The sequence below is a fragment of the Arvicola amphibius genome, chromosome 7, assembly GCF_903992535.2.
Source record: "Arvicola amphibius chromosome 7, mArvAmp1.2, whole genome shotgun sequence".
Classification (NCBI taxonomy): domain Eukaryota; kingdom Metazoa; phylum Chordata; class Mammalia; order Rodentia; family Cricetidae; genus Arvicola; species Arvicola amphibius.
The window spans coordinates 118,220,959-118,236,766 of NC_052053.1; the positions used below are offsets into that span (position 1 = coordinate 118,220,959).

Consider the following 15,808-nt stretch of genomic DNA (forward strand, 5'->3'; position numbering starts at 1 on the left):
CTGCTGGCTGGGTAGCAGGGCAACTCCCTGCTGTATGTGCTGTGTCAAGCATTAGACTCTCGTCGGAATGAGAGGAAAGCAGACTCATTTCAAATTTGGGACTGTATTGTTTAAACAGAGAGCATGCATTATGCCCACTGAGATTCCTGCCTGTCCTGATAGACAGTGGTGGAATGTAACATTAATCTTGTTTGAAAACATGAAGGCAAGATAATAACCTGGGGCTGATATGTCTCAGTATTGTTCCTAAAGGAACAGAAAGGGAAACCAAGAGGTAGGCCTCAGAGCAACAAAGCCCCCTGGTAACCAGTGTTGGGGATTGCAATAGGCTACCATGTTCAATGAAGGTAGCTGGCAGGATCACTGTAGCCTCAGACCAGAAACAGCCATAGCACAAGCAAGAGCAGATCGGCTATGAGAAGTCAGCTTTCCCTAAATGTGAAAATATTCCAGCAAGGGAAGTATGGACGACCTTACGAAGCGCTGGAAGGGTTGCCTGCAGAAAGATACCTGGGTAAGGCAGCCCTGTTGTATTTCAGCTTTTAAATAGATAGTTTGTGGGCCTTTTCACCAGAATTTGGGGTGGTATTCTCAAACCTCTCTCAGATTTACTGATCAAAATCTCAAGAGGTGAAGCCCAGCAGTATAGTTTTAATGAAGGAAAAACTTCTCTAAAAAGTCCCCTCAAAGTTCATTGGCTGGTAGTCACAAATTCATATCTCATACGATTGCCAGCCAGGAAAATATGTCCAAGAATTATGTCACATATACTAGGGACAGAGGGGGTCACCATTTACAGATGACATGAGCTCAAAGGAATGAATACTGGAATTTGTTTTGCCGTTACCGTGAGGGGGGTGCAGAGTACCAGGGAAGGTAAAGGTAGCAGTAGCTCTTAGGACAACAGCACAGTTGCTGAAGGGACAGTGATACACACGTAGGTTTGCTTTCCTTGGTTGCCACTTCTTTAAGTCTACTCTTACGTATCACATCAAATGCCAAAAACTTTCTTCCTTATTAATAGCCATTTTATGACATCTGCAAGGCTCCAGCGAAGCCAGAAAGAATGGACATTTGGGGGAAAAACAAAAGCAACTGATTTTCGGATAATCAAAAATGCCACATATAATTTTTGCGCACGTACCCTTGGTGTAAATCAGTAGAATACAACCCTTGCTTGTTTGTTTACTTGTGGTATATTTTTGTTACATAGCCCAGACTAAGGTAGAACTGAAATCACTATGTAACCCTGGTTATCCTCCACTTCTCTACTGCTGGAATTGTAGGCAGGAGCCATCACACACACAGGGCAGGTGTAATGCAGCTAACCTTTTTTTTTTCTCAACAAATATTATATGCCAGATGCTATGTTTGACCCTGGGGAGACATCATTAAATAACACAGACAAAAAGCCCTGTTCTGTTCTTATGTAGCTGACATCCTTATGGGAGTAACAGAGAGTAAATCAGTCAGGCAAACAAGTTGCATGCTTGAAGAAATAAGTCCTATAAAGAGAAATAACACTGCTAGAACAAAAAGGTACCACCTGGAGCTGCTGGACGAGGGGAGAGTTGAGATCAAGTCTCACTGAAAAGCAAGCATGTATGCAAAGATGGGAAGAAAAAGAAGCAATGAGCCACGCCGATGCGTAAAGTGGAGGACCCAGACAAGATAAAGCCTGTGAACAGACTCAAGTGAGTGTGCCCCGGATCTGGGGAGCAGGAAGGAAATGAGCGAGGGTGGAGAGAGTGAAGACAGAAAGAACTCCCGGGTTAGAAGAAAGACAGATGACGGGACAGGCTAGGAGAGAGAGCTTGGCATCTTGCATGAATTTGGGTTTTATTTGAAGAGAAGGGAGAAGAACAGAAAGCAGAGGAGTCACGTGATCCGGGTTGGGTTTTTTTTGTTTGTTTGTTTGTTTTTTTTCCCCATTGTGATAAAGCCATTCTGGAACTGCCTTGATAATACACTACAGGGAGACCAATGAAGACCTGTTACACACATTTGAGTCGGATACGGTCATGGCTTGAAGACCTGTTACACTCATTTGAGTTGGGTATGGTCATGACTTAGGGCAATAACGATGAACAAAAGAAGAGCGAGTTCAAAACCCCTAACACTGAGTAATTGTAAAGGTGGAGTTACCGCTGCTTGGTCTGGAGAGTGCCTTAGGAGGAACAAGTTTGTGGAGAGAGAACTCTGTAATTTAGTGTGGACATGTTAATTATGCAGTAACCATGAGACGGCTAAGTAGATGGGCAACTGCAGGTGTATGACAGTTGCCAGCATATGGGTGATAATTAAGGTCAAAGGACCCGATGGAAGTGATTTGGCATTGCTTCCCGAGTGTGTAAGATCTACTCAGTTTATCCAGCTAGTGGTTTTCTAGGACATTGAAGGAGTTAGGCAGAGAATTAGTTAAACTCCATTCGTTACAATAACGAGGTGTAAAGTAAACACTTTGTCAAAGTAACCTGGAAGACGTGGTACTCCAAACCCTAGAGAGTGTGTTTATCTGGACCTTGGCTTGTGAGAGTCACAAGACTAGGTGGCCAACCATTTAATGTTGTTGTAGTCAGCTGGTGAGAACGCAAGCACTTAAACACTGGTATAGGAGACTGTCACAAGCAGGGATTAGTAGCCCTGGCTCAGCTGTTCCTCCAGTCAAAGCCCAATGTCTTAGCTCCTCCTAGAAACTAACCAGATACCTTCGCCCAATCTTGAAAGACATGGGAGGAACCATGGGAGTCAGAGGGATAGAGTGATGCTCCCCAGGGAAGTGTCCATGAGCTAGGCTTAGGAGACGGTGGGACTGTGCTCTTATCCCCACAGCACCGTTTCCTAACTGTTCAATGTTTTAGTTTGTCCTTTCCTAAAATGCAGATGCTACTGTGGTAATTTGTGTAAGCCTTGAATGGAATAACAATTGTGAAGTATTTTGCAGTTGTTGCTGTCATTTTTTTTACTTTTCCTTCAATACTTTTACTTACAATAAAAGTCCAAGATGTCACAATACTTTTCTTTACAGACTATTAGTGAATTGAAAGATGACTAAATCAGACCATAATCTGTAATGATTAAAAGTTCCTCGTCGGGTGTGGTGGAACACACCTTTAATCCCAGCATCTGGAAAGCAGAGACAGGTGTATCTATGTAAGCTTTAGGCCAGCCTAGGCTATGTAGAGAGACCCTGTCTCAAAAAAGGAAAAAGAAAAAAGTCTGGGCGGTGGGGCCGCATGCCTTTAATCCCAGCACTCAGGAGGCAGAGGCAGGCGGATCTCTATGAGTTTGAGGCCGGTCTCATCCACAGAGTTCCAGGACAGCCAGAGCTACACAACACAGTGAAACCCTGTCTCAAAAAGCAAAACGAAACAAAATGTTCCTGGTCCAACAGCTAATTTGCATTATGATTATTGTCAAGTCCCATTTGACTCTGGTGCCACCAGGGGGCACCTCAAGAAATTAATTTTGGAAAACAATACGATAATTGAGGACTGCAAACAGTTTATGAGCTTCCAGATATGACCTGTACTTTGGAAGCAAAGAGCACAATGATTTAAATGTGTATTAATCGCTTGCTGCAAGATTCCATGCAGGGTGTGTGATTTCCTTGGACTTAGGGTACACAATTCCTAAGTCACAAATTTGAGGTAAGATTCCATTTGTGAGGGACATCAGTGAATTCTGGAACTTTCTTCCTCAGTCAAATATGGCCCTGCAGATAGAACAGGTTTCTTTTGCGGGGGGGAAGACAGGGTTAATAAAACCATTCCAGCAAAGCTTTATTAGGGCCTGTGCTGTAACACACAGGGCAGAGCAGGGAATGGATTTTCAATTAGCATTATTATTCAGTTTCTCTTGGTTATTTATTGATTTGAACATATCTATTTAAATAGGTATAAATTGAAAAGCATCTTCAATTATAATTTCCATTTTTTGCATCATTAGATTTATTTCTATTATCCTTAAATTTATAGAGGAAGTAGTGTTTTGTTACAACATTTTAACATATGTCAACACACTTTGTTCTTATTCTTGTCCTCTTTCAATGCATACCCGATTGCCTTGCTCCCCTCTTGCTGGTTTCCTTCCCTTCCCAATGGTTCTCTCTTCTACTTTCCTGCCACATGTGTTTCATTTCTGTTTACCCGTCTCAATGCCAGCAGTTCTCTCTTTCTAGCCTAATGCAACCAAAGACACCCAAGAGAGAAGAGGTTTTCAATCATTAGTTATCCTCAACCACCACCCCTAGCACCAATAGGATATATTTTCTTTATAAGGTACTGGCTAGAGAATTCATATTAGTTACTTTCCCTGTGGCTGGGTCAGGCTATTAGATCATGCCACTGAGTCATTTCTAGAGGGCAGGTACAGAGGGTGTCTCTATTCTAACAGTGGTGTTTGAGAATTAGTTTGTTCACCTTGTTGTACCAACTTTTCTTACTATGGTGAATAAATAGCTAATGTATGATTGAGCCAAACTAATGGCTAAATTGTGTAGCTTCCGAGCCCAAAATCACATTGCCTTTTGTTACTTATTGCCAAGGTTACTTGTTGAAAAGTAATCTTTAATTATATTAAGATTATAAATTAATAATTTGGGATTATTAGAGATTGATAATAAATGCTCTTTGTCCCTTGAGCGTGTTATAACTTAAACTAAATAAAGTAATTATTTAAATATATAGTATGTATTCTATGCAGTCATTATTGACTAAGTCATGTGGGTGAATCTATCTATATAGAGATATATATGTATAAGTGTGTGTGTCTGGATTGCATATGACTACATATATGCATTTAGCATTTAAAAACCAACTGAATGTCTCTACATATTATATATATATGACATAATATTTAAGATAACATATTCACCAAATAATGTAGGCAAATCAAGTTTCTTCTGCCATATCTGTCTTCCTGTAGAAAATGAAAGTGTTGATACAGGACATTGGGACAGCTGCACTCATACGTAATCCTAGAAATAGGTTCTTGGCACAAAACATATTACATGAATGGATGGATTAATTCTAATTATTTCATGAATAGGAAGGGGAAATTAAATAAACAGGACACAAGGTAAGTAAGAACATGGTGTTTTCTGAACGGAACGAGGAATTCCCTCTGTGGAGTTACTTATCAGTGTTGTAATGGAAAGCTAACTGGTGAAGAATTTTTTACTCCAGGACCAGCATATCTTCCCTGGATTTTTTTTTTTTTGCTTTGCTTTGCCTTTTAGTTCCATTTCTTCATGCGTGCCTCCATAGAAGGTAAAGACTGATACTCATATCCAAAGAGAAACCTGTTCTTTATGAGTAAAGCAGGTTTCTGTCACCGGCAGGCTATGTGTTTATTGTGTGGTTGGTTATAAGTCATTTATAGACCAGTGGAGGGCAGTTAGCACCTGGGTGTTACCAATACCATTTACCACTTTGGTTGCTTCTCACTGCTAGTTTCACTTTGTCTATCTGTAGCATTTTCCTTCAGAGTTCTGGACTTGAATGTTTTCTTCCTTGGGCTGAATTGAGCAGCATGCTCAGTGAGTGGAGTACCCTGCCAGCTTCCCAAGGAATGGAGCCATAGACTCACCTCCTATGATACAGACCACCAAACATACCTTTTTGTGCTTTAGAAAAGAGAAGGTATAATTTATTTTAGACACATTTAACGGAGTTTAGACACATTAAATGTTTAACTATTATGGTAAGTTAATACTAAAGATTCCACTTCAAATGTGTGTTCATAAAAACTTTCAAGAACTCTTCTATATCTCCTGTAAGGAAAGTGATATGGTTTAAATCAATAAATATATCCAATGACAATATGCAGAAACTTGGGTCAATTAAGTCTCAGTAACGAATCAATAAAAACTATTGTCTATGAGACCCACAACAGGACAATGTGCAGAGTGAGCACTCTTGGAGCCCCCAGTCCTAAATGGGAAGTCTCCATCAAAGCTCCCCTCCCCTCAAGGCTCAGGGTTACAGGCAGAAGAGGAAGCAGCGAGATTGTGAGAGCCAGTGGTGACAGGTGACATCAAGGAAACAATGTCTCTGGGGTACAACAGGACTGAAGCTCATATGAACTCACAGAGACTGTGGGTGCACACACAGGGTCTGACAGGTGCAAGCCAGCCAAGTCCATCACTGAGAGGGGGAAGTAGACACAGGCCCCCATCCCTACCAAGAAACTATCTGCAAGTGATACCAGCTGACAAAGGAAAAACAAGTTTTCTCCAAGGGAGTGTTAGATTTTAGCTAAAAGTTTTATTGGTCTACATTGAAGTTTTTTAAAGTGAAGAATCCACTTCATTTAAGGTTTCAGAGTGGTTCCCTTCCCTTGAAAGATGCACCATTCCCCATTCTTTTTACTACATGAAAATGGCCTCAGTTGCCCCTCCAGTTTTTTCTAACTTCAGGTCGCAGACTCTAGGTCACTCAAGCAGCACAGCCTCAAATAGTAAAGCCTCCTTCTCTTCATTTCCACTCTGTGAACTCCTGAGACCTGTGGTGTGCAAATGATGTCGAAATCACACCTTCACGTATAATGTCCGGCCAAAATTCTGCCCTGAGATACCCGATCCATCCAAGATTGGAAGCCGTGCACTCAACCCAGGCTGCAGGCCTCACTGTTTTAATTGCACAGCCACTACATGTGAGTAAGAAACCCGGTTCAACAGTAGAAGAAAGAGAGCATTGTGTGCCTTCAATCAGCTTTGTATTAGGAGATTTTTTTTTAAAGGAAAATGATGTGAAGGGAAGAACTAGCATGAAAACAACAAACTAGCACAAGATCCCTATTTCAATATAATTTGGAGAAAATGACTGATTTGGGTTGGTCATGTTGCCAAAAGAGATGACTCAAGCGTTCCAAACCAGAAATGGAAATCAGAAGGATGCCTGAAGCTTGAAAGAAGAACAAATTGTCAAGATATGATTGACTGGACAGCTTCAAAATCAACCGTACCAAAGATGAGCTTGGATAGTTGCCCAGAACAGAACTCAATGGTGATGTTCATTTAGGTCCTGACTGCTGGAATAAAATAAAATGTAGTGATTGTACTCTGTTAGGTATACAGATGTGTTAATGCTTTCCAATTTCCCCAACTGGGGATCTGGTGTCATTTTCCCTGCTTCTTGCTTCGCCGGCGAGTGTTACTGAAGCTTTGGATGCTTATTGACTGCCAGGTTTTTGGCAAAGAAGTAGGCTCCAGGTGGGAGTGTCCTGCTCATACCGTGTGCATTGCAGGTGGCTTGGAGAATGGCTTTTCTCCTTGGAAATAATTTGTAAATCTGCATTTGAATTTCAGTCTTAGAGTGTACACTGTGTATCTGTGTGCTGGCCTTTCCCCATGTAACTATTGCTGGGCTTGGCTTATGAATCTGGCCACTTGTGGGTCTTAAAAAACATTTTCTCTCTGAGAATGCCAGAGTAAGTCTGTTTTCACAGGCAGGGGATTTGCACACTGGTCTTTTCCTCTTTTCGGGGCAAGTGTGTGTGTGTGTGTGTGTGTGTGTGTGTGTGTGTGTGTGTACACCCCTGTGAGTGTGTGTAAATTCATGTACATTCATGCCTCCTCAACCACACTCCACCATTTTCAGTAGGGAAAAGGTAGGAGTTGAGAGTTTCTCGTGTAGCCCAGGCTGAACTGGACCTCGCTGTGATCTTACATTTGTGATCCTCCTGCCTCCACTTCTCCAGGGCTGTGATTACAGACCATGCCTCCACACCGAGTTCACAGAGTGCTATGAATCAAAACCACATTTATGCATATTAATAAGCACTCGTGGGAATCAAACCCAGGACTCTGTGCATGCCGGCGCTCTACCGATGTCCCCAGGCTTCTCGCCATTCACTGAACCTGGAACTCAGTCAGCTAGGCTGACTAGCCACCAAGTTCCAGGAATCTGCCTGTTTCTTCTAGAGAGCTGGGATTACAAACTTCCTTGTGGGTGCTGGGGACCCAAAGTCCTCAAGCTAACAGTGCAAGCACTCTGTGGACTCAGCCGTCTCCCAGTCCTGGGGCCAGAATGTATTTTATTCACTATTTCCTTGCTTAGTGGTTGCTTTCTAATGAACTTATCAGTTGAGTTTGATAACAACCTTTCTGATAAATGTGGTCTGTCTCCCCGGAAGGTCGGGAACAAGGCAGTTATGCTGTCTTTCTTTCTCTTTTGGATCCCCAAAGAAGGAAATAATCCCCACTGCTGTTCCTAACACAAAACCTGCTAAAAGCAACTGGGGGAGTTTCTTAGCCTGATTGTTAAAGAATCCAATGCTATAGAACACATAATTTTCCAACAAATCTTTTTTACATACTGTATTAAAAAAATAACAATGAAACCCACAAGGTGGTGACTCAAGCAGAGAAAAAGGAGGGGTAGAGAGATACATGTTTTCTTTTTCTATTCCTTAGTTTCTCCACCTGACTCAGATTTTGAGAATGTTACACCCTGCCCTTTCTATTCAGTATTCACCAGTTTCCAGTTTTCAGTAGCTAACGTAGAACAGGTGGGTACTTTTCCATTTACCCACGTGGAAATGGTGTTATAAGACACATGAAGCCGATCTGGATACTTCAATGTCTTGATGTCTAAGATTTGGGTTTTAAAACAGGGTAACCTACAACTGTCCCTCACAATGAGCAACAACAGGAAGGTGTCCTCAAAGGTTTAATTTGCTACATATGAACCACCAAACTACACACAAGCTAAGAATTCCATGTCTCCAGTTTCTATGTGACCTGTGCCCTTCATTAGTTGTTTGGTGACCTTTTAGCCACCCATATGTTATATTGTGTTGTGCCTTCAAAATGAAGATAGGAAGAAATGTGGGGTAGAATTACTTCATGGTTTTGGCACAAACGTGTTTTAAATAAGCTATTGTGAGCTGTGTCTTTGAGAAGAACATGTGCAATTTAGTTTTTGATCTTCACTTTATAGATGTACATAAGTACTACAAGGCCTGTTTTGATTGTACGATTAAAAACAAATGTGACCCAATTTTGTAGCCCTGTGTGCACCAGGTTTTCAAATGACAGCTCTCATTTCGTATGTATCATACTAAGCACCATAAGCTAATGGCCTTGGGGAGCTGGTATGCCATCCTCATGTTACCATGACATTGGTCTGCTAGTAATCCCATGCTTCACTGTGGGCTCAAGATCTCTCACAGGCAGTCATGCTAATAGTGTATGGTTGTATTGCATTACAGGTTCTCAGAAAGAAACAGCCTAACCCATTTCTTTTGCAGTGACTCTTAAGTCACTTTCTCTGAAAACTTTATTATTGTTTAAGAATTATAGTTTGAAGAATTGAAGAAGTGAAGAATTACCACAGAGGGTAGCAGTACTACTAATCTTCCAGAAGACCTGTGTTTGATTCCCAGTACTCATGTGGTGGCTCACTGCTGTCTGTCACTCTAGTCCCAGGGAATTTGATGCCCTCTTCTGGTCTCTGGGCACTACGCACAGACGTGGTGCACAGATTTAGATGCAGATAAAATAGCCATAAAAATAAAACTAATTTTCTTAAAAAGAAGTTAAAGTTTGAGATGTTTTCAGAAAAAAAAGAAAAAACTGTTGTGAAATTGAAAGATAGCAATATATACACAAATACCTGGATGTATTTTTCAGTGTGTGATGCATGCATGTGGTGTGTGTGCACCTGTGAACATCATGAAAGCCAGAGGAAGATGTGGGATATTCTGCTCTTTCACTCTCTGTCTTGTTCCCTTGATACATGCTCTCCCTGAATATGGAGCTAGGCATGTGCCTGTAATCTCAACAAGCCTTCCCTCTGCTCCTCCCTCATGATTCTGGGGTTACAGGCACATGTCACCATGCCTGGCTATTACGTAAGTGTTGGGGAGTCAAGTTCAAGTTCAGGGACAGCAAACACTCCAACCCACTGAGCCATTTCCCAGCCCATGCATGCATTTACTTTTTACAGAGTAGCTAGTGCATAGGAAATATTCAACAAATATTTAGCATTTAACATTTAGCAATCTTAATGAAATGCCATTATGAATCCAAGTTCATATTTTCTTACACAAGATAAGTCAGACTGACGCCTCTTAAAAGTAGCATGAGGAACAAAGTGTGACGGATGCCATATAGTTTATAATACATTTAGACACTTTTTATTAAATTAATTAATTAATTCATTTTTCCAGCGTGATCACAGTTTCCCCTCCCTCCCTCTTCTCTCCTCCCAGTCCCTCCCTGCAACCTCCACTATCAACCCCCCAATCCACTCCTCCTTTTTTCTCTTCAGAAAAAGACAGGCCTCCCATGTTTATCAGCTAACCATGGCATATCAAGATGCAGCAAGATGAGGCACCTCTGCTCCTATAAAGACTGGATGAGATGATCCAACATAAGGAATAGGGTCCCAAAAGCCAGCAAAAGAGTCAGAGACAGTCCCTACTCCCCCTGTTAGGAGTCCCACAAGAAGACCAGGCTACACGACGTGACACATGTGCAGAGGACCTAGGTCAGTCCCATCCAGGTTCTCTGGTTGGCAATTCAGTCTCTCTGAGCCCAGGTTAGTTGATATTTCTGTGGGTTTTCTTGTGGTACCCTTGACCTCTCTGGTCTCCATAATCCTCCATCCCCCTCTTCCACAGGATTCCCTGAGCTCTGCCTAGTAGTTGGCCATGGTCTTTCTATCTGTTTCCATCAGTTGGCTAGGTGAAGCCTCTCTGATGACAACTGGGCTAGGCTCCAGTCTATAAGTATTTCATTAGGAATCATTTCATTGGCTTTTTATTGCCAGTCATGTTTAGTTCTAACCCAGATCTCTGGGCTGTCCAGCCTCTGGGGTCCTGGCCCTCCTGGCAGTCTCGGGGGTGAGCTCCCTCTCATGGCATGGACCTCAGGCTGGACCAGTCGTTATTTGGCCACTCCCATAATGTTTGCACCACCTTTCCCCCAGCACATCTTGTAGGCATGGCAAAGTGTAGGATAGGATCAAGGTTATGTGCCAGGGTTGGGGTCCCAATCCCTCCAGTAGAAGTCTTGCCTGGTTACAGCAGATGACCAGTTCAGGTTCCATATCAGCCATTTCTAGGAGTCTTAGCTGAGGTCACCCTCATAGATTCCTGAGAGTTTCCATTGCACTATCTCTAACTTATCCCAGAGATGCCCGTTTCCCGTTCTTTCCCAGTACTCTCTCCCTCCATCCTCCCCCCAACCTGATCCTTCTGTTCCCATGACCACCTCCCATAAAGACACACACCTCTAACCACCTATGATGCTTATTCTATTTCCCTTTCACAGTGAGATTCAGGGCCCGTCCACACCTTGAGCCTTGTAACTTAGATTCTTTGGGTTTGTGGATTGTAGCATGGTTATCCCTTACAGATAATATCCATCTATAAGTGAGTACATACCATGTTTGTCTTTTGGGGTCTGGGTTACCTCACTCAGGATGATCTTTCCTAGTTCCATTCATTTGCCTTCAAATTTCCTCATGTCATTTTTTTTTAGAAAGCTCAGTAATACTCCATTGTGTAAATGTATCACATTTTCTTTATCCATTCTTTGGTTGACGGACCTCTAGGTTGTTTCCAGTTTCTGGCTACTACAAATAAAGCTGTTATGAACATAGTTGAACAAATGTCCTTGTGATATGGTAGAGTGTCCTTTGGGTATATATGCAGGAGTGGTATTGCTGGGTCTTGAGGTAGTTCAATTCCCAATTTTCTGAGAAACCACCATATTTGTTTCCAAAGTGGTTGAATAAGTTTTCACTTCCACCAGCAATGAAGGAGTGTCCCCCTTGCTCTATATCCTCACCAGCATGAGTTGTCACTTGTGGTTTTGATCTTATCCATGCTGACAGGTGTGAAATGAAATCTCAGAGTCACTTTGATTTCCCTGATGACTAAGGATGTTGACTATTTTTTAAGTGTTTCTCAACCATTTGAGATTCCTCTGCTGAGAATGCTCTCTTTAGATCTATGCCCCATTTTTAATTGGATTATTTGGTTTGGTGATGTCTATCTAGTTTCTTGAGTTCTTTATATATTTTGGCAATCGGCCTTCTGTCATATGTGAGGTTGGTGAGCATTTTTTCTCATTCTGTGGCAGGCTATTTTATCTTTTGCCTTACTGAAGTTTTCAGCTTCATGAGGTCCCATTTATTAATTTTTATCTTAGTGTCTGCACAATTAGTGTTCTGTTCAGAAAGTTGTCCCCTGTGACAGTATATTCAAGGTTATTCCCCACTTTCTCTTCTTTCAGGCTCAGTGTATCTGGTAAAGTTGCCAGAGTTGTGGGCCAGAATATGGAACTTAGGGAAGGGGGTACATGTCTAAATTTTAAAAAGTTAGTTGTATGAATGTGGAGGGTTATAGGGCTGGGAGTGGAGCTGTCTGCATGATGGTATGTGCACATGAGTACGAGCACCCAGTGTGGCCAGAAGAGAGCATCAAAGCCCTTGGAGCTAAAGTTACAGGTGGCTGTGAGCTTCCTGAAATGGTGCTGGGAACTAAATTCTGGTCCCTTACAAGAGCAGCAACAAGTTCCTTACCACTGAGCCCTCTCTCCAGCTCCAAAGTTGATAGCACACTTTCAGAAGATGCCTTAGAGTGACCCTTAAGCCTCATTCAAAGATTTTTCTATTTGACTTGATGCAAGTTTAATCTTAAAAGCACAGTGGTCCATTGACTGTCTTGCCAGGGGAGCAACTGTTGGCAAGGCTTCATAAACAGTGCAGTACAACCCCCCACTCATTAAGTGTGTAGACTGAAGGCAGCAAGCTATCTGCCTCTCAGGAGGTAAATGACATGAACATTGTTAGCATGGGTGTCACGAACCCCTTTACTTCCCTAATTTTGCTCTGAAACGCCAAACTAAACTCAGTGCACATAGTTCTAGACAAGGGTAGAAAAATGCCATTCACAGAGTAAGTTGTTCTCTCTTGAAGTTTTTAAATCTGTGCATCCTGTTTTGCAGAAGGAAACTTCGACTAGCTACCAAATGAAGCCAGAAAGACAGCATCAGCTTGGGATTTCCTTACATTCTCCTTCCCACATTTTGTATGCAACTCTTCCTAATGTCCCAAGGGACAATCTTGACAGATTTTCATGTATTTATTTGTTTGTTTGTTTGTTTGTTTGTTTAATTATTTATAGTTTTTAGTTTTTCCTCAGAGGACACGGTATAGAAAGCCTGAAGAAACCATGTTGGCCATTGGGACCTTAAGACTTACTTTCTGGATCCAGTATGCCGAGCTTTAATTAGCTAATTAAATAATAATAATCAACATAGCTCAGTTGTATTTAGGTAAAATTTTACTGGAGATATTATGGTGCATCTCAGAGAATTAAAATCAGAAGTAAATATTCAAAAAATGGTCTACATGTAACTGAGTTTAAAGAAATTCGGGTGGTGAAGTCGGATATGCAGTGCCAGATTGCCTATCCTTTCTTGCTTCCGGTCTCCCTGAGTAGGGGTTTCCTTTTCTTTCTTTCCTCTTTTGTCAAAGCAGATTGTCTTCCTCCAAATGACAGAAATATGACTGCTGTTGGCATACTGGTTTTATATTTTAGAGCTTTAAGCACGCCAAACAAGACTGTGATTCTCAGTACCAATTCCTATATCCTGAAGAAAAACGCAAATAGGTCTAGCTTGAGTCACATTGAAGAATTAGACTATGACTTGGGTCCGTTTGAACAAGGTGTCTGACCAAGCCTTGCCTCCCAGTTGTCTCATACTGTGTTAATAAACTGGACACCATGATTTCAGTAGACTTGGGGCGTGGCCATTCTCCACAGAAGCAGTGTTGGCATGACTGTTGGTATCTGACCTCTGTTGCAAGGCTATTCTGTGAAAATAATGCAGGAAAGTGGATGATTCTAAAGCTCCATCTACCACCCAAAGATGTCCAGAATCCTTTAGAACTTCCAGTTAAAACTCCCGCGTGCTGTTCTAAAGCTCAGGAAGTGGGGTAAGGTGACTGTACATAAAAAGAGCCGAGCAGAGAGGGGGAAAAGGAGGGCACACCAATGAAGCATCACCAACATGAAGCAGAGGGCTCTGGACCTCCCGGCTCTTTACAGATTAAACCCTTATGTTACTCCCAGCTGCCTCTGTGTTCCCTCCTGCCTTACACCTCTTTTTAATATTTTCTTCCATTAAGAAATGAAGTCCTTGTGTTACTTACGAGACAATCCTCTTCCAGAGAAGCCATGCTATACTTGAGACAAAAAAAAAGTCTAAAGTAATGCAAAGTTTCGCATGTTCTCTTGTTCTTTTCTTGGGATTACAGAATCTGATGATTGGAAAAGACTAACTTTAAGAATCGCCAATCCCACCCATTGCCAAATGCATCTCACCTCTGGCATCCATGACGAGTAGACATCCAAGTTGTTTGACCAAACGTCAAAGTAGAGCTCACCACTTTTCAGAAAGAGCCATTCTATTGCATTTTTCCTATTGGAAGTGCTTTTAATAAAATCCATCTGGCTGAAAGCTGTCTTTCCTTGTTGCTTCTGCCTCTTGGTACCAGTTCCTTCACCTGGAAACAGAACTCCAGTATCTTCCTCACATGCCTGCCTTTCAAGAGAGCCATAATGTTCACTGTATTCCTGCCTAAGATTGTTGCCTAGGTTAGTATCTTTTCTTTCTAACTGTTCTCTGCTACTGCAATAAAGGACATCAAATCAACCATTACCCTGAATACTCCATTTTTAAAACATTGCTCATGTGTTCCTCTTAATTTCACCCTCATATCTACCTCAACATTTTCAGATATGAAAAGATCTTTACAGAAAAAAAAAAAACAACACTAGTACCTGCTTTAATTCTAGCTGTAGAGCTTCCAGTCACAAACCGGCACCTATTTATGGGAAGACCAAGCCCACACAGGTACCGAAGAGTGAAAAGCAATTCACCTCAATGAAAATTAAATGATTAAAAAAGTATTTAAGTTTTATAAGTGTGTTGTGGTGAGAGGGATTGATGTAAAAATTGTAGGCATCAGAAGTGAAAATAGGAATGAAATGGGATTTGGCAATTTGCAAATTCTTGTACTTCTTCAAATTGAGTTTTCTTTATTTCCAATCATGATACTCATATTCTCTATTGCATCAAAACCAGTGGGCAAAGTAAGCCTGTATCAGGAATCATACTTAACAAGATTTTGTTCTATGCTCAAAAAGGACTCTAAGGTAAGATCCCACAGAGCAACCCAACCTGAAGGCACTAACAATTTAGAAATGTAACATGTGCCTTTGTTCCCTCCTTAAGTTTGCAATTTAAGCCAATGAATTGGTAAAAGCAAGAGGTCACTGTGTTTGGGTGGGTAACACAAGGTCAACTGGAGTAAGCTCTTAACTTGTTGGTTCTAGAAACATAAAGAAAAGCAGAATCAATATGAGGAAGTTAGAGCGAACCTTGGTGTTAATCAGAACATCCTAAACCAGAGACATGTTGAGTCTTGCCTTTCTTTGTAGTCTTTATGGAGTTATCAAAAAGATGAACAAAATATTCTACTTCTATACTGGAAAGGTGGAAAGGGAGAGATGGCATGTGCATTAAGTTTCTTAGATAGTAGAGTTTAAATTTTTGACTCTTAAAATCTAAGAAAAATGGTGAGTTTTAATTGATCCGAAGCATTTGACACTCATGCAAAATTTATTCTTGTCTTAATGTGTTCCCACAGTATCCTCAGTGTTGACATGGAAGGACTCCAACTTTTCCTCTGCCAATCTACATAACCTTAATCCTGGTCCTCCTCAAACTTCTTCCTCTTCCACTAAAGAAGTTCAAAATATACATAACTAACTAAGGATGGATAAGAGA

At 41.4% G+C, this 15,808-nt stretch overlaps 1 protein-coding gene across 3 annotated transcripts in view; it reads left to right on the top strand.

Annotated features, from left to right (window-relative positions):
* Positions 1–15,808, top strand: part of Slc25a21 (solute carrier family 25 member 21) — a 480,209-nt gene that overhangs the window by 409,258 nt on the left and 55,143 nt on the right. The gene's annotated exons all lie outside the window — the stretch shown is intronic.